Source organism: Scleropages formosus, chromosome 2, assembly GCF_900964775.1.
Source record: "Scleropages formosus chromosome 2, fSclFor1.1, whole genome shotgun sequence".
Taxonomy (NCBI): Eukaryota; Metazoa; Chordata; class Actinopteri; order Osteoglossiformes; family Osteoglossidae; genus Scleropages; species Scleropages formosus.
This window is the reverse complement of record NC_041807.1, coordinates 38,577,997-38,604,367: the sequence shown is the minus strand read 5'-3', so window position 1 is coordinate 38,604,367 and position 26,371 is coordinate 38,577,997. Positions and strand designations below refer to the sequence as shown.

The 26,371-nt window shown below is 42.9% G+C and overlaps 1 protein-coding gene across 1 annotated transcript in view; it reads left to right on the top strand.

The window, feature by feature from the left end:
- Positions 1-26,371, top strand: part of LOC108922356 (tumor necrosis factor receptor superfamily member 5-like) — a 533,457-nt gene that overhangs the window by 467,140 nt on the left and 39,946 nt on the right. The window lies entirely within an intron of this gene.

Below are 26,371 nucleotides of genomic sequence, written 5' to 3'. Positions count from 1 at the left end.
TCTGCAGAGCTCGCTACTGGACCCTCTGCTCTTCTCGATCTGCACCTCCTCCCTCAGCCATGTCATTGCCTCCCATGGATTCAATAACCACTGCTAGGAGTCTAGGAGTGATGACTGACTCAAGTAAATCTTTCTCACAACACATCAAAGCTACAACTCAGAATTGCAGATACATCTTGCATAATACCTGCAGGATCCATCCCTACCTCACAATTGACTCTGCCCAACTACTTGTCCAGGCCATGGTGACATCCTGTCTCGACTACTGCAACTCTCTCCTGCGTGGTCTTCCCGCTACTCCCATCAAACCTCTGCAGCTTCTACAGAATGCTGCTGCCCGAGTTGTATTTGACTTGTTAAAGTGTTCCCATGTATCTCCTCTACTTGTTTCTCTGCACTGGCTTGCAATAGCTTCCCGAATCAAATTTAAGACCCTGATTATGGCCAACAAATGCGTCAACAGAACTGCTCCCAGATATTTCTCGGTTCTGGCTCCGTTGTGCTGGAACGACCTCCCCCTCTTACTGGTGATTGTGTCCACATTTAAAAAGGGTCTTAAAACGCACCTCTTTCAGACTCACTTCGCTCACGATCTCTTAAATTCACGTAAGGTGTAAATGTAAGGGGTGCAGTGGCGCAGCAGGTTTGGCCGGGTCCTGTTCTCTGGTGGGTCTGGGGTTCGAGGCCTGCTTGGGGTGCCTTGCGATGGACTGGCATCCCATCCCATCCTGTCCTGGGTGTGTCCCCTCCCCTTTCAGCCTTATACCCTGTGTCGCTGGTTTAGGCTTTGGCTCGCCATGACCCTGCTTGGGACAAGCAGTTTCAGACAATGTGTGTGTGGATGTAAAGGTTCATACACTATAACTCTGAGATTGTGCCTGTGTTAAACCACGGATTTGGATAAACCTTCATGCAGCTACTCCTGTAGTAATATAATGTAAACATTTGTATATATTAAAAAATATTACAGGGAAGGCAATTAGGAATCGTTGCAGTTTGGATCAAGTTTTATGTAGCTACCGGTGAGATGAACATTGCTGTTTCCTTGAGAATCAGCACCTCAAACCTACTCCCTCCTCACTGGCAGACATCCCGGCTGCAGTTGAACACTTGATTCAATTTTTCCTGCAATACAACTATTTACACACACACACACACACTTGGAACTGCCTGTCCCATACAGGGTCGCGGGGAACCGGAGCCTAACCTGGCAACACAGGGCGTAAGGCCGGAGGGGACACACCCAGGACAGGACGCCAGTCCGTCGCAGGGCACCCCAAGCAGGATTCGAACCCCAGACCCACTGGAGAGCAGGACCCGGTCCAACCCACTGCGCCACTGCACCACCGCGCCCTCCTCTTACCACTATTTACAATAAACCAATTTTTCCGCTAAAACTGTCAGTAACGCGGGTCGTTATAATATATGGGGGAAAGAAACTAAGCGCTGCACTAAAGAATCACGTGTCTGCATGTCTCTTTCTGCTAATGTAATGATCACATTGATTGTATTTTTTAGATGTACGTCGCTTTGGAAAGAAGTGTCCGATAAATAAATAAATATAAATGTGACCAGTAATAGGAGCACCGTTGGTGGACGCTTCGTGCCACTAAACCGGGCAAATGGCCGGGTCGTGTAACCAACCAACCCATGATGATCATGTCAACAACCGCTTGTGCCGCTTGTCCCGAGGGTCGCAGGAAACCGCAGCGCGCAAGGCTGAGGGAATACACGTGGACGGGATGCCCTTCCGCCGCGGCAAGGCACCCAGCAGGACTCGGACCCCGGACAGACCCCGCCGGACCCGCCACACTGCAGACACCAGCGAAACCCGCCGCTGTGGTGATCAGTTGTTGTTTCTGTTATTACCTATAGAGGGCAGATGTGTTCGGTAGGTACAGGAAGGATACCTAGGCAGTAAGGAAGCGGATTTAGGAGATATAGGTAAAAAGCATATGGTTGTGAAAACCCAGCGTGAACATTAAACGAGGCTACGTGCCAGTTAACAATATCATTCTCAGTGTGTTTATTGAGAAAACACAACATGGTACCAGGAGTGCTCTGAGCAGATGACAGCCGCGAGGATTACGATGGATGCTGTTAAACCGCCTGAGTCCTTGAAACTAACCGGGAACGTCGACAGCAGCTGGCGGGCGTTCAAGCAGCAATTCTCGCTGTACATGCGAGCGGTTGGGCTGGATAACAAGCCAGATGCGCGAAAGATTGCGTTGCTTCTGACGGTGGCTGGACCTCAGGCACTAGACGTGTACAACACCTTCACATTCGCAAGACCTGGGGATGGAGAGGTTTTTGAGGAAGTCGTCAGGAAATTTGACGAGCACTGCTCGCCCAAGAAAAATGAGACGTACGAGAGGTATGTGTTCCGCTCGCGTGTTCAGATTCAAGGAGAAAGCTTCGACTCTTTCTTAACTGACCTGAAGCTAAAAGCGAGAACGTGCAACTTTGGTGTTTTGACTGATTCGCTGATTAGGGATCAAATTGTCTTTGGCATTCACGAGAAGAAAGTGAGGGAACGACTGCTTAGGGAAGTGGAGCTAACGTTGGATGATGCTGTCAAGATTTGTCATGCGAGTGAACTTGCTTTGCTGCATTCGAAAACTTTCGGTGACAAAGTGAGCGCTGCTGTTGCTGACACAAATGAAAAAGCGAAGTGCACGATCCACGCCGAGGACAGGCACTGAGGCATTCAGTTGTAAAAGATGTGGTTCGGTGCATCAACCCAGGCGATGCCCGGCTTATGGGAAGCAATGTGCAAAATGCAAAGGTGTGAACCACTTTGCCAAACAATGTTTCTCAAAGAAGAATAAGTCGAAGTCAACAACAAATGTGCATGCTGTGGAAGAGACGGAATTGTCAGAGACTTTCTTTGTGGGGATGATCGACGGTGATACAGAAAGTGTTCGGCGCTGCAATGAGACTGAAGAAGAAAATGTCTCAAAGGTGGACAGTGTGTCTGGGGATAGATGGATTGTGTCATTAGAAATAAATGGGTCCATTGTCTCACTGAAACTTGATACTGGAGCTAAGGCCAATCTGATAAGCACAAGTGACATAAGGGAGATGAAAATTAGACCTCACATTCGGAAAAGTCCAGTGTCGCTTAAAGCTTACAATGGGCAGGACATAACACTCAAGGTGTGTGTAGACTCAAAGTACGTGTAAAGAGCAAAATTCATCGCCTTGTCTTTGTTGTAGTCCCAGATGATCATCACTCCCTGCTTGGTGACAAAGCCTGTGAGGAGTTAGGATTCGTCAGACGAGTGTATTGCATCAATAGTCATGATGTAGCATTGGCACAACAGGAAACTCCAAATGATATTGTCTGCAAATTTGAGGATGTTTTCCAGGGGCTGGGAGCTCTCCCATTTACTTACAAAATTCATCTTAGAGAAGATGCTCAGCCTGTGATACATGCTCCAAGAAGAGTTTCAGCACCACTAAAAGATAAACTAAAAAAGGAGCTTGACAGGATGACAGCTCTGGGAGTTATAAAGAAAGTGGAGGAACCCACAGACTGGGTGAACTCCATGGTTTGTGTGAAGAAGCAGAATGGTGATTTGAGGATATGCATGGATCCTCGAGATTTAAATGCGAATATAAAAAGAGAGCATTACCAGATTCCAAAGCGTGAGGAGATTACCAGTGAGATGGCTGGTGATAAGTATTTCAGCAAACTTGATGCTTCTCAAGGGTTCTGGCAATTAAAACTTCACGAGGACAGCACCAAATACTGCGCATTCAACTCACCATTTGGACGTTATTCCTTCCTACGACTCCCCTTTGGCATAATATCAGCATCTGAAATCTTTCATCGTGCCATGGAGCACATCATAGAAGGGCTTAGTGGAGTTCGTGCATATGTTGATGACATAGTGGTATGGGGATCGTCATTACAGGAGCACAATGAGAGGCTTCTGAAGCTACTTCTCAGAATTAGGGAATATGGACTGCGGCTCCACAAAGCCAAGTGTCAGTTTGGTGTAACTGAAATTACCTTTCTAGGCGACAAGTTGTCAGGACATGGTGTAGGGCCTGATAGAAGTAAAATACAGGCAATCCTTGACATGCCGAGTCCAGTGGATAAGAAAGGTGTGCTGCGGATCATGGGGATGGTGAACTTTGTTGGTAAATTCATTCCAAATCTCTCCACGAAAACAGCTAGACTCAGGGAACTGCTGAGTCACAAAAACGAGTTTCGATGGACAAGCAAGCATGAGAAAGAATGGAATATCCTCAAGTCAACGTTGACAACGGCACCAGTTCTTGTATACTTTGATGCGTCCAAGAAGATCAAAATCTCCACGGACGCATCAAAATATGGGCTAGGCCCAGTCTCTCTCCAAGAAGAGGCTCATGGCTGGAAACCAGTAGCTTATGCCTCCAGAACAATGTCGCAATCTGAAAGCCGATATGCTCAGATAGAGAAAGAGTGCTTGGGACTTGTGTTTGGATTTGAGAGATTTCATGACTACGTATATGGTTTACCATCATTCACTGCTGAAACAGATCACAAGCCTTTAATAGCAATCATTCGAAAGAATCTGAATGAGATGTCTCCACGCATTCAGCGCCTAATGATGAGACTGCAGCATTATGACTTTGAACTAGTGTACACTCCAGGGAAGTACATTGTCTTAGCTGATGCATTGTCTCGCGCACCATCAGCATGCGAATCACATGAAGTGAGCTCTACTGAAGTTGATGTGGACATGCATGTGAATGTTGTTGTGGAAAGCCTTCCAGTGTCTGATCAGAAGTCCAAGCAAATAGCTGAAGAGACGAGAAAAGATCCAGTTCTGCAGACGGTGATTACAAATTTGAACAATGGATGGGTCAAGAGTTCCTGTCCACAGTTCTACAATGTTCGAGCCGAGCTCAGTGTAGCAAATGGTCTTCTGTTGAGACAAAACAGAATTGTAATTCCACAGGTCCTGAGAAAGGAAATGCTTTGCAGGATACATGAAGGACATCTTGGAATAGAGAAATGCAAGAGAAGATCAAGGGATGCAATATATTTGCCTGGAATGAATGCTGACATTGAGAAAATGGTCAGTACATGTGAAATTTGTCTCAAGCATCAGAACAAGCAGGCAAGAGAGCCCTTGGTCCCAGTGGACTTACCTAAGTATCCATGGCAAAAGGTGGGTACTGATCTGTTCCATTTCAATGGGAAGGACTACCTTTTGGTAGTGGACTATTTTTCCAGTTACCCTGAGATAGCACTGTTGTCCAATTCTTCGAGTGCATGTGTGATACAGCACATGAAATCCGTTTTTGCCAGGCATGGCATTCCGACTGTGGTAATGAGTGACAATGGTCCTTGTTACAGTTCAAGTGAGTTTCAGGACTTTGCTGCTCACTATGATTTCCAGCATGTGACTTCAAGTCCTCAGTTTCCTCAGTCCAATGGGAAGGCGGAGAAAGGAGTGCACATTGTGAAGCAATTGCTCAAGAAGGTGTCAGAGAGCAAATCAGATCCATATTTAGCTCTTCTGAGTTATCGCGCATCGCCTCTGGAACATGGTGCATCTCCTGCAGAACTCTTGATGGGTCGCAAAATCAGGACAACACTTCCTTACAGAGGTGACATAAAGCAAGATGTAATAAAGGACATTGCAATGAAACAAAAAGCGCTACAAAAGAGACAGAAGACAAACTACGACAAGAATACCAAAAGACTGGAACCATTATCAGAGCATGACGTTGTCAGGTTTGGGGATTCAAACCACTGGGACAGGAAAGCTGTTGTACTGGAAGAAGTGAATCCGAGATCATACGTGGTTAGAGCAGAAAATGGACAGGTCTTCAGGAGAAATCGTAGAAGTCTTCTCAAGACACAAGAAACAACCCAACCATTGGATGATCATCAGAGAGAAGAGGTTCAAGCCTCATCACAGGATCAAGTGCCTTTGAGCACACAGGCTTCCTCGTCCATAGCACCTGACAATGATCACTCTGCCGGGACGAGTGATCCTCCGGTACTAAGAAGATCACTGCGAACCATAAAGAAACCCGACAGACTTAATTTGTAGATGCCTGTTTTCTGTGGCGTTTGTGTATATAGAATATGTATAATTTTGAAATTTCATGGTTTCTGTAACACTTGACTATCTGTTGTGATATAGTATCTATCTATTATGTCTTAGTTTTGTTTATCTCGGTTTCTACTTTCAAAGGAAAGGGGATGTGGTGATCAGTTGTTGTTTCTGTTATTACCTATAGAGGGCAGATGTGTTCGGTAGGTACAGGAAGGATACCTACGTAGCAAGGAAGCGGATTTAGCAGGAATACGAAAAAAAGCACATGGTAGTGAAAACTCAGCGTGAACATTAAACGAGGCTACGTGCCAGTTAACAATATCATTCTCAGTGTGTTTATTCGAGTAAACACAACAGCCGCGACACACACATGTAGACACGACTGAACTATTTAAACCACAGAGCAATTGAATTAGTACACAGAAAACGCTTTAATTTTACTCTTAAAACATTCTACGTAATCAGCAATCGTCGATATTCTGGTAAAGTTTTATGTAGCTACTTGCGTAATGAACATTGGTTCATATGCCATGGGAAGAATCACTCATACACACACACTTTCTGAACCGCTTGTCCCATATGGCGTCGCGGGGAGCATGACCCTAACCTGGTAACGGAGGGCTTAGGGTCGGAGGGAGAGGGGACACACCCAGGACGGGACGCTAGTCTGTCGCAAGGCACCCCAAGCGGGACTCGAACCCCAGACCCACTAGACAGGAGTACCCGGTCCAACCCACTGCGCCACCACACCCCCCGGCGATAGGAACGCGGTTTTCCTAAGTCTCGCGGATTTGTCAAGTGTACTTAAGAATCCTACGTCTACATGATCTATGTCTCTTTCTGCTAATATTAATACACACACTGTATTTTCTGACATGTACGTCGCGGCTTTGGAGAAAAGCGTCTGCTAAATTAATAAATAAGTGTAAAACGAACTAAGTCAGTCAGTGCCTTTTTGTCTGATCTGAGTGTCTCTTCCGCCCTCTTCAAAAAACTGTAGTTATTCTACTCCGTGTTTACACACATCTACATTAATTTACCGCGTTTTTTGCCCGTTTCGACACCACTGTTCATCACACACACGCATACTTACACTAAATGCTCCATGATCTGGGTGAAGATTCTCTTTACCCGTCGCCGGTATGAAAAATAAAACAAAAAAGTATCGAAAAAGAGTCGCAGGACCGCTGAGTAAACAGGAATATTTACACCGTCTGTCGGAGTAAAGAACAGAGAAATACCAATAAGAGCGGTAAATCTGCATCGAAGCACACAAGTTTACTCCTGAAGAGTAAACAAACTTAGCAAAACTGCATGATTCACATCTGTTCAGTCTGGACTATCATATCATACGCTGTTTTGTCATACTGATTGATAGTAAAAACGAAAGTATCGGAGCTCTGTGTCACTCCGCGGGGGTGGTGATACAAGAATCTTAGTACAAAGTGTAAAAACTATGGCTGTACCCACCTATCGTATGTAATAAAACCTACAGCATTACCACCGAACGAATTTACTAGCACTAGTAGAAGCATAATTCTGGATTCATACGAAGTCGTTTTGACTTTTTTAAAGTTTTTACGTGTATTGTAACGACCCGCGTTACCCGGAGTTTGAAACCAGCCAGGAAAATGGGTTTGTTCTAAGTATTTGGATTGTGGGTAAAATATGAGTAAGTATTTCTGGGGATTTACGAGCAATATAAGGATGACTGTGTGTTGGAGAGTGAGGAGCGAGAATGGCAGGGGGGACGGGCTAGGTCTAGGATGCTGAGAAGATACTAGATAGGCTTGTTGAGGTGCAGGTCCTTCGGAGTTACGGGGTAAGTTCCTTTTTAATTATTTATGGTTTTAAGCCTTGGGGTATGTGTTTTAAAGATTCTGTCATGTAGCATTTATATTAGTTGGTCTTACTCATTCTTGTTTTTGTTTTATTTTACATTTTATTATTCATTGGCTTGACAGTTTTAGGATTAGTTTATTTATTGAATAGAAATTTTAATCGGCAGAAATGATGACTAGAGAAATTTTTACCTATCTAGTTGGACAGTGTGTGAAACAAACACTTTTTGTGGGCTGGTAATCCATTCCCTATATTTTGCAGTAGGGAAATGTCTTAGCACAAGGTCTTTAGGGGAATCTAAATTTTTATCTGCTCTAGGACTTTAACACTTGTAAGATCAGATAAAAATATGAAGATATGAGGAAACTCACCGAGTAAAACATTTGAGAAGCCGGACATTCTTTGCGTTTGGTGAAGGAAGTTTCTGCGTAAACAAAAATTAGGCTCTTCATTTCCCTGAACAACCGAGCGGTGAAGTGTAGTAGTGGTCGACGGTGTTTGACTGTCTGGTGGAGCAAGAGATGTCCTGGTGGTATTTTGGGTACAGATTTCCTGAAGTTGGCTTGGTTAAACTGCCCAGTGAGCAGGGCATCTGGGTGTTTGTTCTCATACAGGAATCAGCTTTATCTCACAGCGATCTCTACCAACTCCTGGTCCAGGCCATGGTGATATTCCACTTGAACTACTACAACTCTTTCCTTCAACTCTTTTCTACAGCTCTGCCATCAATCCACTTCAGTTGACACAGAACGCTGCTGCATGAGTTGTGTTTGACCTGTCTAAGAGTTCCTACCTATCTCCCCTCTTTTCTCTCCATTGGCTTTCTGTGGCTACCCTGATCAAATTACATTTACATTCATTCATTTAGCAGATACTTTTCTCCAAATCTATACACACACAGACACACACACACACACACATTTTCAGAACCGCTCGTCCCATACGGGGTCACGGGGAACCGGAGCCTACCCGGTAACACAGGGCATAAGGCTGGAGGAGGAGGGGACACACCCAGGATGGGACGCCAGTCCGTCGCAAGGCACCCCAAGCGGGACTTTAACCCCAGACCCACCGGAGAGCAGGACTGTGATCCAACTCACTGTGCCACCGCACCCCCCCCATTTGTACATTAAGAGTCAATTTATTTACATTATTGTTGTCCATTTTTTTGTTTTACTGTTCTAATATTTGCAATAAAGGTTAAAAACATACACTCACCAGCCACTTTAGTAGGTACACCTGTTCAACTGCTTCTCAATGCAAATATCTAATCAGCCAATCACATGGCAACATCTCGATGCATTTAAGCATGTAGACATAGTCAAGACAATCTGCTGAAGTTCAAACTGAGCATCAGAAAGGGGGAAAAAAGGTGATTTAAATGACTTTGAACATGGCATGGTTGTTGGTGCCAGACGGGCTGGTCTGAGTATTTCAGAAACTACTGATCTGCTGGGATTTTCTCACACAACCATCTCTAGGGTTTACAGAGAATGGTCAGAAAAAGAGAAAACATCCAGTGAATGAAAATATCTGTGGGCGAAAATGCCTTATTGATGCCAGAGGTCAGAGGAGAATGGCCAGACTGGTTTGAGCTGATAGAAAGGCAACAGTAACTCAAGTAACCGCTTGTTACAACCGAGGTATGCAGAAGAGCATCTCTGAACACACAACACGTCAAACCTTGAAGCAGATGGGGTACAGCAGCAGAAGACCACACCAGATGCTACTCCTGTCAGCTGAGAACAGGAAACTGATGCTACAATTCACATGGGCTCACCATAATTGTAAAAACATTGTCTGGTCTGATGAGTCTTGATTTCTGCTGCGACATTCAGATAGTAGGGTCAGCATTTGGCGTAAACAACATGAAAGCATAGATCCATCCTGCCTTTTATCAATGGTTCAGGCTGGTGGTGATGGTGTCATGGTGTGGGGGATATTTTCTTGGCACACTTTGGGCCCCTTAATGACACAGCCTACCTGAGTATTGTTGCTGACCATGTCCATCCCTTCATGACCACAGGGTACCCATTTTCTGATGGCTACTTCCAGCAGGATAATGCACCATGTCACAAAGCTCAAATCATCTCAAACTGGTTTCTTGAATATGACAATGAGTTCACTTTACTGAAATGGCCTCCACAGTCACCAGATCTCAATCCAATAGAGCACCTTTGGGATGTGGTGGAATAAGAGAGTCGCATCATGGATGTGCAGCCAACAAATCTGCAGAAACTGCGTGATGCTATCATGTCAATATGGACCAAAACCTCTGAGGAATGTTTCCAGCACCTTGTTGAATCTATGCCACAAAGAATTAAGGCAGTTCACAAAGAAAAAGGAAGTCCAACCTGGTACTAGCAAGGTCTGCCTAATAAAGTGGCTTGGGAGTGTACATTTCTTTACACATGAAACAGAAGAGTTCTTCATATTCTGCTCAGAAAAGTAAATGGTGCAGCTTTTACAATGTAATAAAGTGAACAAATTGGCATGACAGTGCAGTTACTCATAATGAAATATTTCAAAATGAAATGAGTGAAGATTAGAACACTTGACTATTTAGATGCACCAGTAAGTACAGGAATATCCCAATTTCAAATCAATGAAAGGAACTGTGCCTCTTGCCTCTTCTTGAATCCTTAGCACCAAACGGAGCTGACTTACAGTAGATCTCAGCTTAGATTTGCTCTTTTCGACTTTTTGCCCAGGAACTTGCAGTCCTGCAAGAAGAACACACACACACAATCTGAAACCGCCTCTTCCGAGCAGGGTCGCGGTAATTTAGCAATAAAATACCCCATGTCAAGTCCGTACAACAAGAAGCTCTTACACTAATTCACCATTTGCATTTCACAGAATTACAGGAGAGAAGAGCTTAACCACAGTGTTACCAGTTGCCCTCAATACTGTGTTTTTGTCCGCACATCCTCTGAGTGGACCTGCACAGATTTGTGTAGAATTCAAATGGAACAAAATGATTTCTTCCTGCAAATCAACTTGTCACAGAGATATAATGTGTCTGAATAGAAACAACACCCCGCGGTAAAGGAGCAGTAAATTACTGTGAATGTCTGCTTTCAGCGATCTCTTCATTGGATGCGTTAGGGGCGGGACTACTACTAGGAAAGAAAAAAAACAAATCGCCTCTTTTGCGCCATTTTTTTTTTCTAGTCCCGCTTCTCTCACACACACACACACACATTTTCAGAACCACTTGTCCCATACGGGGTCACGGAGCCTACCCGGTGACACAGGGCGTAAGGCTAGAGGGAGAGAGGACATACCCAGGACGGGACGCCAGTCCATCGCAAGGCCTCCCAAGCAGGACTCGAACCCCAGACCCCCCGGAAAGCAGGACTGTGGCCCAACCCACTGCGCCACTGTGCCACTGCACCCCCGATAATCCCGCTTCTCATTTTCGATATTTCAGTTCTGTACAGACAACAACACGACACGGGTGGTGTGTGTGTTGTTGATATTTTCATAATATTACAAGTGTTTTGTAGTGGTCGGCGGTCACGGAAGCGTCGCCAACAGGTGGGGAGGGACATTGCGGTACATCGGTCCTACTGTCCGTCTGTCTCCACTTCTTCTACAGGTAATAACTGTTACTGTAAAATTTGAACTATATATTGTCTAGCTAGGGGGGCACGGTGGTGCAGTGGGTTGGACCAGGTCCTGCTGTCCAGTGGGTCTGGGGTTCGAGTCCCGCTTGGGGTGCCTTGCGATGGACTGGCGTCCCGTCCTGGGTGTGTCCCCTTCCCCCTCCGGCCTTACGCCCTGTGTTACCGGGTAGGCTCCGGTTCCCCGCGACCCCGTATGGGACGAGCGGTTCCGAAAATATGTGTGTGTGTGTGTGTGTGTGTGTGTGTGTGTGTGTGTGTGTGTGTGTGTGTGTGTGTGTGTGTGTGTTGTCTATCTATTGGGCATCGAGTTGGTCGTTTATCCTTATATGGGTTGATGTGTTTGGTTAAGCGGGGGGCGCAGTGGCGCGGACCAGGTCCTGTTCTCCAGTGGGTCTGGGGTTCGAATCCCGCTTGGAGTGCCTTGCGACGGACTGGCGCCCCGCCCTGGGTGTGTTCCCCCGCCCCACACCCTGAGTTGCCGGGCTCGACTCCGGTTCCCCGCGACCCCGTATGAGATAAGCGGTTCAAAAAAACTTGTGTGTGTTTGGTTAAAATATGCCCTTCTGTTATGTGCACATTTGCGTTTTTTCCCTGTAGCGGCATAGTGAAATTATTATTGTTGTTGGTCGTTACAGTCTTACAGACTGTTGCTGTAACTTATGAGTTTCAGCGTCCATCATTTTAAATGTCAGAGCGACGTGTCGTGTTTTATGTACAGAGTACTGTGTATGATCATAATGACTGAATGGTGAAATATTTCATTGTTCCCCGTCCTTCACAGTTCACTTCACAAGTTCTACTTGAACGAACATGTTGATTTTGTATTTGGCTCATTGTAATATTTCTGAGAAAGACAGTGAACGACTAGAGTGACTCGATGGTGTTTTTTCGGACGGAGGTGTCTCCCCTGCAGTGCAAAATGGAAAAAACTCAACTTTTCGAACGGCTAAATTCTGAACCGTGTTATGTTACTCGTAATAAAATAAACTTACTGATCATCTAAGGTCGGTTTCCTGTCAGGCATCAAAGAATCCTCTTTTTCAACTTACTCAGCAAAGGATTAAAACGCCTACATCAAAGCGTTGCTCATGTTTCCCCGTAACTTCCCTAAAATTGGGTTAATTTTCCCGCTTAAACTTTTACCGCATTACTTTGTCCTCCCAGCATATTTATTAGGCATTACTGAGGGTAATTCCGGGGAGAGCACTAGAACAAACTGAACATTCCCCCATAAACATAAAGGAAAAAAATAATTTTATCACCTAGTTTTTTTACGTAAATATCCAGGAAAAAAGGAATTTAAGACCGGGCTGAAGAGAACAGTTTTTGGTGTGAATCATGCTTTTTGGGTAAATGAAGTATACATTCACTTTGTTTTTATGCTGTATTGGCCAGAGCAGAACCGCACTATGGATGATTCCTGAACGTCTGGGGTTTATTAAGGTTTTAATGAATAAGACGTGCTGCTGACTCCTCCACAACCGCAGACACAAACATTTTTAACAACAGCTGCAAGAACGCGCTCGAACTTTCAACCGACGTTTCCTCTCTGGCTCCCACGCATGCGCAGTCACACGCATTCTCCAAATAACACGCTTACATACAGAACAACAATCCTCTGTAACTAAAAGCAAATGAAAGAATAAAACACAAACGTATCAACTTACCAATTAAATAACAAATACTGAAAAGTATTACCATATAATATGTTGTAGATACTTACCAAAGCTAAATTACCAGTAGCATTTCAAAAATATTAATGACATTAAATCAGGGCCTTACAGATTAACCTTGTTCAAACCATCGTGTTTATTGAAGTTCTCAGGTTTCCCCCATGAAGCTCAATCGTGGAAGGTACACATTCTGGTTTCAGCCTCAGGAGAGAAGAATTAACAATAAAATCAATGTGTTTGGAGGGACAGATCCTGAAAACACTTGTGGTGAGTGAGTAATGGTCATGATGGCTGATTTCAAGTACAAAAACTCTACAGTTTGTCATCAAGTACAATTGTAAGTTTTACTCAGACCAGTTTAACATCATAATAAATGTACTTTCAGTATGAGTGGGTAGAAAATGTTCTTTTACACTTTCAGCCAGTTATACAAATTTAGAGTTCAAAAATAGCAATGTCACTTATAGTATTCACACAGATGTATTACTGAAACATCCCAGTATGGACTTGGGGGTATGGAACTCACAAGCAGAGTGAAAATGAGCACACAGAATAAATTAGGAACCAAAGTGCAGATGTGATTGGAGAAACATGGAGCAAAGTGAAGCACAGGGCATGTTAAACATGGACCATGAGTGGAACAGGACAAGCAAATCAGAACATGGCTTAAACAGGTTCGAAACACAGGAGCAGGACAGGGCTACAGTGGACAAGCACAGAGAAGACAGAAATTCAGCACTGGAAGGAGAAGACACTGTCAAGACCATTCAAAACCAGCCCTCCCAATCCCTCTAGAACCACAGACTATCCCAAACCCCACAGCTCTGTAGGCCTTTTGTTTGCCTTTCATAGCTTCTTCTCCAGTTGTATCACTGGGAACAGCTGCACTGTTTTCTGCCAGATAATTTGGGCCCAAACCTCTGGTTTTTTTCTTTCATCGCTGCTCATAGCAGACATGACAGCCAACAGAGTCCACAGAGAAATGGCAATAGCTGATATGACTGTAATGTTACTATGACACACAAAACGGTGGATTTCTCAAGTAGAGCAGCTGTGGTTCATGTTACCAAAGTGAGTGCAACGGTTTTACTTCATTCCTCAGCACTGAATCCACAGTTAAACTGAAACTGGTGTAACAAAATGACACTAATTTCAGTAAAATGTGGTAGAAGTTTCTATGCAAGAAAAATGGTGAGAAAGTCAAAGCAGTGATGAACACCATGGGAACCTCAGTCTTTAGTGAATGCATATTTTTCACAACTATTTCATGCTATATCTACTTCTTTCAAATGTCCAGTCCTTTATTATTAGTGCACTTTCTGATACTGGGTTCTCAAACAACCATATCTTCCCTTCATGCAAATTTATCATGGATAGGCAAGTCTGTGGTATATTACACCTGGCAAAAAATGTAAATTCAGCTGAAATTCAGTTACTGAGTTTCAAATTCAGCTTGCATAGTCAGTAGTGCAAGGCCATTTCTCTGTGCAGTAATTTGAGCAATGCTTACTGGTATTTCCTAACAGCACTTCAGCAATTATCCAGTGTCATTAAGTAATCACCCAGTAAAACTGGTATTTCATCGAAATCTCACCACAGATGGCAACTACAATTGGCACAGTGTTGTGAAAACAGCCAACAGTAAAATCCAATGTGCAGAAACCTCACTCTGAAATGCACTTTTCTGTATATAAAAGTGAATTTGGATCATTGTGGCTCTGATTTTATGAACATGGAACTAAATTTGAAATAAGAAACAGCACCTACAGGTACACTGGAAACACATGTCATTTAATTAATATTTGATTTTTGATACCCAGATGAAACCTGGATATATCATAACATTTTTTCTCCTTTCTCAGATGGTTTCAGTATTTCTCCTGCCCCTCAGCTGTGTCTGTAAAGGATGTAAAGCAGCTGAATATAAAATAGGTCCGGAGTGCTGTCCTATGTGTGCACCAGGTAAGTGTGCAGTTTCTTACTAATGTATCATTGACTTGTAAATTGAAAAGTGCTGCAAATAACCCATGTTGTACTATTTTAGGGTTCCATGTGTACAAACACTGTACAGAACAGACCAGTACCTCCTGTGTTCCCTGTACTGGATCCACTTTCACTGACAAACCAAACGGTGTTACTAAATGTGGTCCCTGTACCCTGTGTGACCATGGTGAGGATACCAGTGCTTCTGTCAAGTTAATAAATGTATCTCTTATTATTTATTTTATTTCGTATGTCCATTCTAATATTCGTTATTACTCCATTTTTTCAGGTCTTGGTTTAAAGACGGTGAAGGAGTGTAAACCCTCTTCAGACGCAGTGTGTGGAGCCCTGGAAGGGAACTATTGTATTGATCCTTATGAAGGAGGATGTAGAGCAGCAAAGGAACACACAACCTGCAAACCTGGACACTTCATCAAACACCCTGGTCTGACTGGACTTTTCATATTTTTATATTAAATGAATAGCCATGTTTTGTGTGTTCCTGAGATCCCTTTCAATGTTTTATAAAACATTTCCTGTTCTTTAATACTGTAGGAACAGACTCTACTGACACCGTGTGTGAAATCTGCCCTGAAAGGTCTTTCTCAAATGGATCTTCAATCTCCTGTACACCACACACAGAGTAAGTGTCATTCCTGCTCGGAGTATTACATTTAGATTTGAATTCAAAGTGATTTAAAAATTTTTACTTATTTCTTTCGCTATTTACCTATTTCGTTAAAATTTGTTACAAATAGATTTAATGTATGAAATGTGAATTTTTCTTTTTATGTTTTCATATGTGTTTTTCACAGTTGTGAATCCAAAGGACTTCCTACAATCAAACCAGGAGACAGTGTGTCAGACTCTCAGTGTGGAAATAAGAGTTGGGAGATGATCGTATTTTTGAGTTTACTAGGAATGTCAGTATTATTACTAGCTGGAGGAGGAGTAATAGGATATTTTTTTTATATCAAAAGAAAAAGAAAACAACCTAACCGGGTAAGACAAGTTTGGCATTTTTGTGCATGGTAAAAATGTGATATATTCAGTGTTTTCCCATAAAAATGAACAATAAGCTTCTTTCTGACATCAACTGGAAACTTTTTAAAATCACTGGAGTGTTAAAATATTCAATGAATAGTGTTGAATATTGTTGAATAGACCGAATTATTTTAACTCTGAAACACAGTGATGTGTGAACTTGTGTGTTAACATAATTATGGTTATGGTATTAATTATTAAGCTAATTTATTACTTTTAGTATCTGTAACTGTCTCAGAGACAGGTTTGAGAGTCTGGTTGGTTTTTTTGTTAGAAATTTCTTTCATTCCAGTTTGGTCAGTTTTTCAAATCATTAAAATGTAATAAATACCGTGTGATATTAAGAATGTAACTCTGGCTTGTTAAATGCAGATTTTAATGGGTCACGTGATCTGAGTTTAATTGAGAGAGGGAATGTTGAATTGTGGGTCAGGTGTTACGGATGCGGAGGAAGGACGTGCAGCACGGAAGCACAACTTCTGAAGCGACATTTTCTGCATAAGGTTCAAAGGGCGCAAACGGTAATTGTCACTTTAATTTAGTTTATATTCTTGTGTTATAATGTCTGTTGATTTGCTTTATGTGAACAAATGTGACTGTTTTATGCGTATTTATCGTGTTAATTATACTTCCGTTGTAAAAACGTGGTCGTGTTGGTGTGTTAACGAACACTAATATGAGAGAATTCAAAGTGTGTGAAAGATGTATGCTTGAATATTTTTGTCTTTGTTTTTGCAGCTATAGTATCTTTAAAAAAATTGTCCTACTTATAAGTGAAATTAAAGTGACTTTTGCTATTGTAACAGGAAAACCCAAAGGCTGTCCCTATGATGACATAAAGATCAACTCAGGTGAGACATTGTAACACTAACAAAGTCAAAGAAAGTGATTCACTGATGTAATGCTGTCTCTAGTTGACATAAATTTTAATATTGGTTCTGAAAAGACTGAGACTAATAACTGCTCATTATTGTTTACTATTAATAAGCTTATTTTGTGTTTACCTTTAAGATCAGTTTATTTCTTTCCTCAGATTCAGTCAGAGATCAACAAGAGCAGTGAAAAACCCACCAAGAAACCATTTACCACACTGGACACTTGAATCTGGGACTGATCTGGGATCAGTTAGTGGCCTTTCAGAGGACCTCAGTTTTCACATCTTAAGGCATAAAAGAGAAGAGGAGGAAAAAGATGGAAAATGTAGGAAATAATATTTGGTGAAAACTGCTGAACACATGTTTTTGAAAGGGTTCCACAGATGAATTATGGGTAATGGATGGCCAAAGACACATTTCCAGGAGGATCTCTGGTTCATACCATGACCGCACCTTGCATCTTGTTTACACCAGAGAACAGAAGTGTGTACTTTAACTGTCCAGCTGTGTAACCCTGCCCAGGTCTTGCAGAGAAGCCAAAGTTATCATCCATGGACCGCCATGACATATGAGCTCATCGAGGAGTTCCACTTCTGCTCCATTCTTGATGGCAACAGGACAACTTGGTTTACATCTGAGAACCACCGAGAGAAGGTCACGCATTGATATGTTACATTTACTGAAGACGGTCGCTGCTGGTCTTTGTGCCTTTAGACTCTAACTGAAGGAACACCAACAAACAGTGCTTGACATCAAGACACTGGACAGAGAAACAGCACGTTGTGGTCACGCTTCCATCACATGTGACATCTGGTACAGACTCAGCTTCCTCTTTTTCAAATGCAGTGAACTGTTTCTGGATACAATTCAGTATTCATTCCTTTTTCTCTTTGGCTGTTTTGTGATAAAACCATTGTTTATTGTTCGCTGTGTGCGTCTCCCAGTACAAAGTATAATAAAACAGCAGCAGAAGTAGGACAAGCAGTACAATTTACAGTTCTAAACCCGAAACAAAGGCAGCAGCCGGAACCACTTCAGACTCTTGACAAGATCACATATTTTTGTGAATAACACAATGTGTTAATATTTGTTTCAATCTGATATTTTAATAATAGATTTTGTATCAATGTAAATACACACACATTTCAGAACCGCTTGTCCCATACGGGGTCACGGGGAACCGGAGCCTACCCGGTAACACAGGGCGTAAGGCCAGAGGGGGAGGGGACACACCCAGGACGGGACGCCAGTCCGTCGCAAGGCACCCCAAGCGGGACTCGAATATATATATATATATATATATATATATATATATATATATGTGTGTATATATATATATGTGTATATATATATATATGTGTATATATATATATGTGTGTATATATATATATATGTGTGTATATATATATATATGTATATATATATATATATGTGTATATATATATATATATGTATACTGCAACCTTCAAATCCAAAGGCAACAGCTGTAACCACAACACCACCAGCTGCCCCTGCTCTAGTAAACACACACATACATGGCGTGGAGGGGGAGGGGACACACCCAGGATGGGATGCCAGTCCACCACAAGGCACCCCAAGCGGGACTTGAACCCCAGACCCACCAGAGAGGAGGACACGGTCCAACCCCCTCCCCCCGCTCTAGTAATATAGTAATTTTATATATATAGTTACCATTACACACAATTTATGGTATGTCTGCTGTGACTCACTGGAGATGCATGATGACCACACAAGAAGAAGACTGATGACCATGTTCTAGAAGCGGCTATGAAACACCGACGTTTCCCCCCAGCTGTGTAGTATTAGTTGCTTTCTGACTTCTTCCAAACATCTCTTCAAGTGTGTCTTGATATCTTAATTTTGTATGTGCTATTTACTATTTGTATTCATCTCTGAAACATCAAGGTAGGATCAGAAATATCAAAATAATCTTTACTGGAAGAGGTTTAAACCCTTTTTTTTAGCAACAGTGTTACTGACTTGTTGTTCTAGACAATTGGCATCCCAGATATTTGTGCTTTAAAGCAATTTGAATATATTTTTGTTAACTACTGACTGATCAGATTCAGTCAGATCCAGCAAGCTATAAAACAAGGTCATTCGTTACACTTTTTAGGATAATTGAATTTGACATAGAAAGAACTGCAATGGGGGGGTGCGGTGGTGCAGCAGGCTTGGAAAGGGCCTGCTGTCTGGTGGGTCTGGGGTTCGAGTCCTGCTTTGGGTGCCTTGTGATGGACTGGCGTCCCATCAGGGCTGTGTCCCCCCCCCCCCTTTTACCCTTGCGCCCTGCGTTGCCGGGTTAGGCTCCAGCTCGCCATGACCCCGCTCGGGACAAGCGGTTTCAGTCAATGTGTGTGAGCTAAAGTACGGTAATCGTGTCTTCTGAGTGATTGTTTGTAGTAGGGCTGGAAGTCGATCCTAAAAAGAGCAGATTCTCCAATTCTAAGCAGCAAGGGATCGAGAGTGGATTGCAAAGCTTTGGAGTCGATCCTTCACAGTACAAGTGATTCCGCATCTTCCACTAAATTTGTTTCTCTCCTACTACCGTGGAACAGATGACGTGAGAAGAGAGCAGTAAAATAAGAACCTTTAATTAAATTTGGCTGTCGTTTAGAAATGTTGTGCTCTACGCAAGATATAAGCAGTTTGGCAGCACTTTCGACAAGTCAGAAAACAAAGAAATTGTAGCACGGTAACAAATGCTGAGATATAACAGGTGTGTTAGTGATAGGGTGGCACGGTGGCACAGTGAGGAGTGCTGCTGTCTGACAGCACCTGGGTGGTGTGAGAGAAGGTGAGTTCAATCCCTGCTTAGTCTGTGTGGAGTTTGCATGTTCTCCCCATGTCTGTGTGGATTTACTCTGGGTGCTCTGGTTTCCTCCCACACTCCAAAGACATGCTGTTCAGGTTCCCCCATAGTGTGTGAGTGACAGAGAGTGTGTGTTCCACTGATGTATGGATGAATGACCCAGTGTAAGTAGTGTATCTAGCAGTGAAAATCACCGTGGTGAATAAGTTATGTGGGCTGGTGACACTACATAGAGTTCATTGGAGAAAAGTGTCTAAGAAAATAAATGTAAGCTAGAACTTCACGGTGCCTTTAACACCTGCGCTTAATTAGTAATATGATTCTTAACAAGTAATACCTGAAAAATAAATTCTGCCGATTTTCAGTGATATCCTTCCTGTCACTCTCTTGCTGCTTTTGAGAAGCACCCAGTGATCCATATTAACTTATGATTAATAACCTGGAGCGAAACCAGCATGTTCAGTGAAGCCACTGATGGATTGTGTGCGTTTACATGTGGGTTCAGGGGGGTGCGGTGGCACAGTGGATTGGAGCAGGTCCTACTCCCCAGTGGGTCTGGGGTTCGAGTCCCGCTTGGGGTGCCTTGTGATGGCTTGGCATCCCATCCTGGGTGTGTCCCCTTCCCCTCCAGCCTCACACCCTCTGTTGCTGGTTTAGGCTCTGGCTCCCCACAGCCCTGAATGGGACAAGTGGTTCAGACAGTGTGTGGGTGGTTCAATAACACCACAAAAGGAAATAACTAAAACTGAAAACCATGAGGTGAAACTGCCTCACAGAAATGATTGCACATGTGAATCTAACTGTGATCCTCCTCCAGTTTTGGTTTGAGCAAAACATGCTCTATTGTTCCGGAAGTGGGGACGGTGGGTAGGACGGTGGTTGGGTTCTCATTAGATTTGAAACCGAATTATAAAAAACAAACAGTTACTGGCTGGGGAGACAAGGGCGGACTGTTTTGCACATGATTCGTTGATTTGGGTTGCGATGCGTTTTTTTCACTTTGTTTTTTTCATTGCTGCGTTTGTGTAGCACCAGGGAGGTTCACCGAATCTGAGACTGTGTTGCTCGGCGGGAGTAAAAGAATCAGTTCCTCGGGTCATAGAAAGAACGATGTTCCATCTGGATTAGTTTTATTGTCCTGTTACTGTAAGTGTTACCATTTTATTCTTGTCTGTTTGGTTGTAAATTCATGTATTGCTGCGGTGTCTGGTTACTCTGGGGAACCTGATCTTCCAGCAATGTGTAACTTGGGCACTAGCTACCCTGCCCCCTGGTGGTGGTGTTGCAGTACATCATTCGTGACACACATGGGGAACAGGAATTGGAAATTGTGTTGAAGGTATTTAAAAAAATCTATACTGACTTTTGGTTATGCAGCTGGACTGTCCCAGTACTATTTTTAAAGCTAAGTGATGGTTACAGCTCCAAAGACCTGCTGTTCGGGTGGATTGGTACCCGGAGAGAGTGTGTTCCACTGGTGTATGGATGAGTGACCCGTTGTAAGTAGTGTATCCAGCAGTGTAAGTCACCTTGGCGAGTAAGGTGTGTGGGCTGATAACACTACATAAAGTTGATTGGAAGTCGCTTTGGGGAAAAGCATCTGCTGAATGAAGTAACGTATATGTAATGTAAACTAAGGTCCAAATCTCCTTACAGGCCACAAAATGTTTCCCATAATGGATCAATACCATTACTATAGGGTGGCCTGGTGGCACAGTGAGTAGCACTGCTGTCTCACAGTGGCTGGGTGGTGTGAGAGAACATGGGTTTGATCCCCCCTCAGTCTGTGTGGAGTTTGCATGTTCTCCCTGTGTCTGCATGGGTTTCCCTCTAGGTGCTCTGGTTTCCTCCCACACTCCAAAGACATGCTGTTCAGGTTCCCCCATAGTGAGTGAGTGACAGAGAGAGTGTGTTGCAGTGATGTATGGATGAGTGGCCCAGTGTAAGTAGTGTATCTAGCAGTGTAAGTCACCGTGGTGAATAAGGTGTGTGGGCTGGTAACACTACTACTAATGTTGATATGACAAACTACTTTTGCTCATAGTCCTTTACTGAACAAGAACACATAACTCCCCCCAAATATGCAAATAAATGGACACAACAGTATTTTCTGTTCAGTTCCCAACAGCTGCCCATAAGGGATGTCTGAGTACCGCACGCTGTACTTTACCGCACTGTACTCTTCTTATTCACAACTGTTTTAATGACTAAGTTCAGACTTTCCCTGCTGAATACTTGAGCTACAAAACAGCTTTAACACATCGCATAAGGAAATGTGATGATATCTCTCTGAAAAAGACATCTTATGCTTTCCACTAGAAATGTCACAACTTTGCCCGCATGAGAGGAAATAAAGGGACGCTATTGGGGGTGTTGTGTTCTCCTTTCATAAGAGAAGGAACATAATGAGGAAATCGTTCAGTTTAGTGGAACAGGCCTTTAAAACAGACGTTTCGGTGAGTACCTGGTAATTACGAGTGATTTAATGTAGAGAATGGTCTTTCGGAAATGTCACTGTATTTATGTACCGCTGTAACGTTTGAAGAAGTCACTCCAGGGAGAACCAGGCCTAGAAAGTCGTGTCTCCTTGAGAACACAGAAGGTCTCAGTCTTGTTACTGAGGATATACAGTATTTTGACTTGTTTCACTGAGACTGTTGGTGTGTTTTAAGATAAAAACGGCTTATGGTAATTTTTTACAATAAAAGTACATTTGATCCAGAGAATTTTCCATAACTCAGTGAGGCTGGTTGACCAACCTAAGCCTCCAAAGGCCACAGTTTGTGTCTGGACTCATCGCTAGTCAATGAAATGTTTTATTGGGTAATAATTCACATGACCTGGTGTCTCAGGTATAAATGATGCTCCGATTGATGTTTGTTCCCTAAAATCCTGCTGCACTGCAGTTCTCCAGCACATGGAGATCAGGGCTCAAAGTGTTGCTGCATGAACCTCTTTAACTCCCAGTCTCAGCTCTGCACAGATCATTTTTCAACAGTTTGTGGGTTTACGTTTATTATTTCTCTTTACACTTTTCTCCAAAGCTAAGTGCAATGTGAAGCTACCTACCACTATTTGCCCATTTATACAGCTGGGTAATTTTTACTGACGGTATTGAGGGTGAGTACCTTGAACAAGGCTACTAGAGCAGTCGAGGAGATTCAAACCTACAACCTTTGGTTTCACACTGCTGAGATTCAACCTTCTGGCTTTTGTGCTGGTCAGAGCTTTGACTTCATTGGCTCTTATTCATCAGGTTCCAACCCAGTCCGTTCAAGAGCTATTCTTCCCCTGTCCTTTACTGGGGGTGTGAGTCCAACTGCACCAGGACAGCTGGCGTCACTGTCCTCTTCGTCCTGCTCATCCGCTCTCAATATTGTGTTCTGTCCTCTGACTCACTATAATACAGCGAGTCCCCAACTTGCACACTGCATTGGGCCCGAGAGCTGCTTCACGACGAGCCCCTTCGTTGGGGACTCTACGTATTGCAGTTCTACCTGCAGCTACTCGTGTGAGGAATGTTCTGGACCGAGTGTCTCTAGCTGTGTGTCTATCTGTGAGAGAAACGGACTGTGGGTTGTATGTCACTTTGGAAAAGCGTGTCTACTAAATACATATTTAAATGTCAGACATGATCACTGTGCCCACACATGATGAACAAACTTGGTGTGTGAATCATTTCTATTTACACACTGTACCAGAGTAGGGAGTTGGAAATCATCGAGAAGATCGGTGGTCTTCGTAACTCGGGTTGTTGATTGAGGTGTTCAGCAGTTCGCCGGGCTTGGTATTTAGGTTGCAGACGTTTCATCACCAGTCGAGGTGTCACCTGAACACCTCAGAGTAGGGAGTGTTGTGGGGGCTGGGAAACACCCAGATGAATTGACTGCAATATGGCAGCATGCTGAGATTTGAGGTAAAGGTTGAAACCATTGCACACACCCACTGAACCTCTCATACAGGGTTGGGGAGTAACAGAGCTTAAACCAGCAACTCAGGGTGTAAGGGGAGGGGACAAACCCAGGAGGGGATGCCAGTCCATCACAAGGCACCCCAAGCAGGACTCGAACCCCAGACCCACCAGAGAGCAGGACCTGGTCCAACCCACTGCGCCACCATACCTCCGTACTGTTTAGACACTTTACTTTCTATAATCAGGTTTGTTACTCAGACTTCGGCTGAAGCTTGAAAGAACACGTTTGGGCCATTTAGAAAAGGTGGGAAATGACATGTGTGACACCTGAGATGAGTGAGAAAACCGAGTGCGCAGAGTCAGAGACACGGTCCAGAGCAGCAGTATTCGTACTGATGTTCCGTCAGTGAGGTCACGCGCAGCGGACCAGGGACTTTCCTGTGGTGTTTCAGTTCTTCTCAGACCTTCCCCTTTTTTTTTCACTTCTATGTGAAGCAAAAACGGTGAGGAAGCTGGTAGGGTGGTGCTTAGAGCTGTTTGGAGCTGTCACGGGTTTAAATTCCACCTCACGTTGTACTACTCTTGTACAAGAAACATACCTTAAATTGCTCCAGTAAAATTACCCAGCTGTATAGACGGGTAAATAATTGTAAGTTGCTTTGGAGAAAAGTATGAACTAAATATATAAATCTTAAAAAGAGGAGTTTTTGCTGTACAATCATGTTAAAACAGCAAGTGACTAAAATAATTAGTTTTGAACTCATCTCAAACCTGCTTATGGTAATATGTACAAGTACTTTTGATCCAAGTTATGGAGAAGAAATTTGTTTTAGGAATATGATCAATCAAGCGCCATCATCATAAATATGGGCAAAAGTGTTTATATAAGATCCAGTCATAGGAATCTAAGCACAAATTCACTGGTATCTGTTAAGTACAGTTTTGGACTGATTACACATTGTTCCTTTTAATGTATTTATTTTTAATAATGCATTGGGGAACTGAAGCATTTTCCTGTATATACAGTGAAATACAGGTGTGTGCATTCATGTGTGTAAGTACTGTTTCAGTATTCTCAGTATCTTCCAATTTCAATTAACCAGGCATGGCAGTAAAAAGATGTAAGTTATTCAGCTTTTTCAGTCTGGAAAATATACTTAAATTTTAATCAGATGATAACCGATAATTGAATTGATTAATTTCAGAAAATGAAATTTTTTCCTCATTTTTATTTTACTCTTTCTGCTACAGGCGTTTCACCACAGTTTTTTCACCTTTGCTTCCAGGGAGCATCAGAATAAAACTGTTACATATTTTTTTCCAGTGGATGCACCAAAATGTTAAACCAGTTTTTATTTGGTTTTTGAAATTTGAGTCATAGAGGCTGAGAGTGAATATTTTGTTTTATTTTAAAAGTGAGATAATTCTGCTGGAAATCAGAATTTTATGCACCTAATCATGTGATGAACAACGGTGCATAAAGTGGAAAGAAACAAACTAACTCCGGAATCACACGTCTGCAACTATGTCTCTTTCTTCTAATATAATACACAAATTGTATTTTTCTGAGATGTATGTCGCTTTGCAGAAAAGCAGCTGCTAAATGAATAAATGTAAATGTAAATCAAATTTTGGTGAAACTTCCTATTCATCCATTCAGCAGAGTAACATATTCTGTTGATTCACTGGATTATGTAACGCAGTTTCAGTTTTGTAATTTCATTATTTTAATTCAAACTCCATGACGTATGAAATGTTGAATTAAATTTGTCTCCATGCCCCCCCCAACCGCTTGCAGGTTGGCCCAGGATGCTGGAAACATTATCACACAATGAATGGAGCCACCCGGCTTCTCACACAGTTTTATTATAATGCCGAAGGACTCGATGTCTACACTGTACCAAATTGAGGTATGACTGTAACTTGTCTCTCTGGCTTTAATGTGCACTGATCAAACAAAATACTGTGCTTCATACTGAGTTATGAGTATAGGAAAAATGACACAAGGTAAATAATAGCTAAAGACAAACCGCGGATGACTTAAAGAAATTATTGTGATGCTCCGACAAAAGGCGATTTGGTGAAGGTTTGTCCAGTTTCACTCTTTGTTCCCTGTGGTTATAGTGAAGCAGACATGAAGTCAAAAAACCCAGACCTCTTTTCTGAATGAATGAATGAATGAATGAATGAATGAAACTTTATCCAAGTGTGAAATTCTGTTCATTTGCAGAAGCATACAAAGTACAACACACACACACACACTACATACACATGTAAAGTGTCCTAAATGGACTTTTATTTCAGTATCTGCAGCAATTGCTTTATTTTCCCAAGTGAATCCCTCCGTGTGGGAGTTGGTGTGTGGAATGAGTTCAGTGGAGTGTCAGTTTATGGGTACTGTACTGGGGCACTGACATTGTCAGGACGCATTACCCCAACTGACCACGAGAGGGCACAACCACTCATATCTAGCGCACCTGCTTTCAATCTATCAATCACTCGATGGTTGGTGGTTGTTAC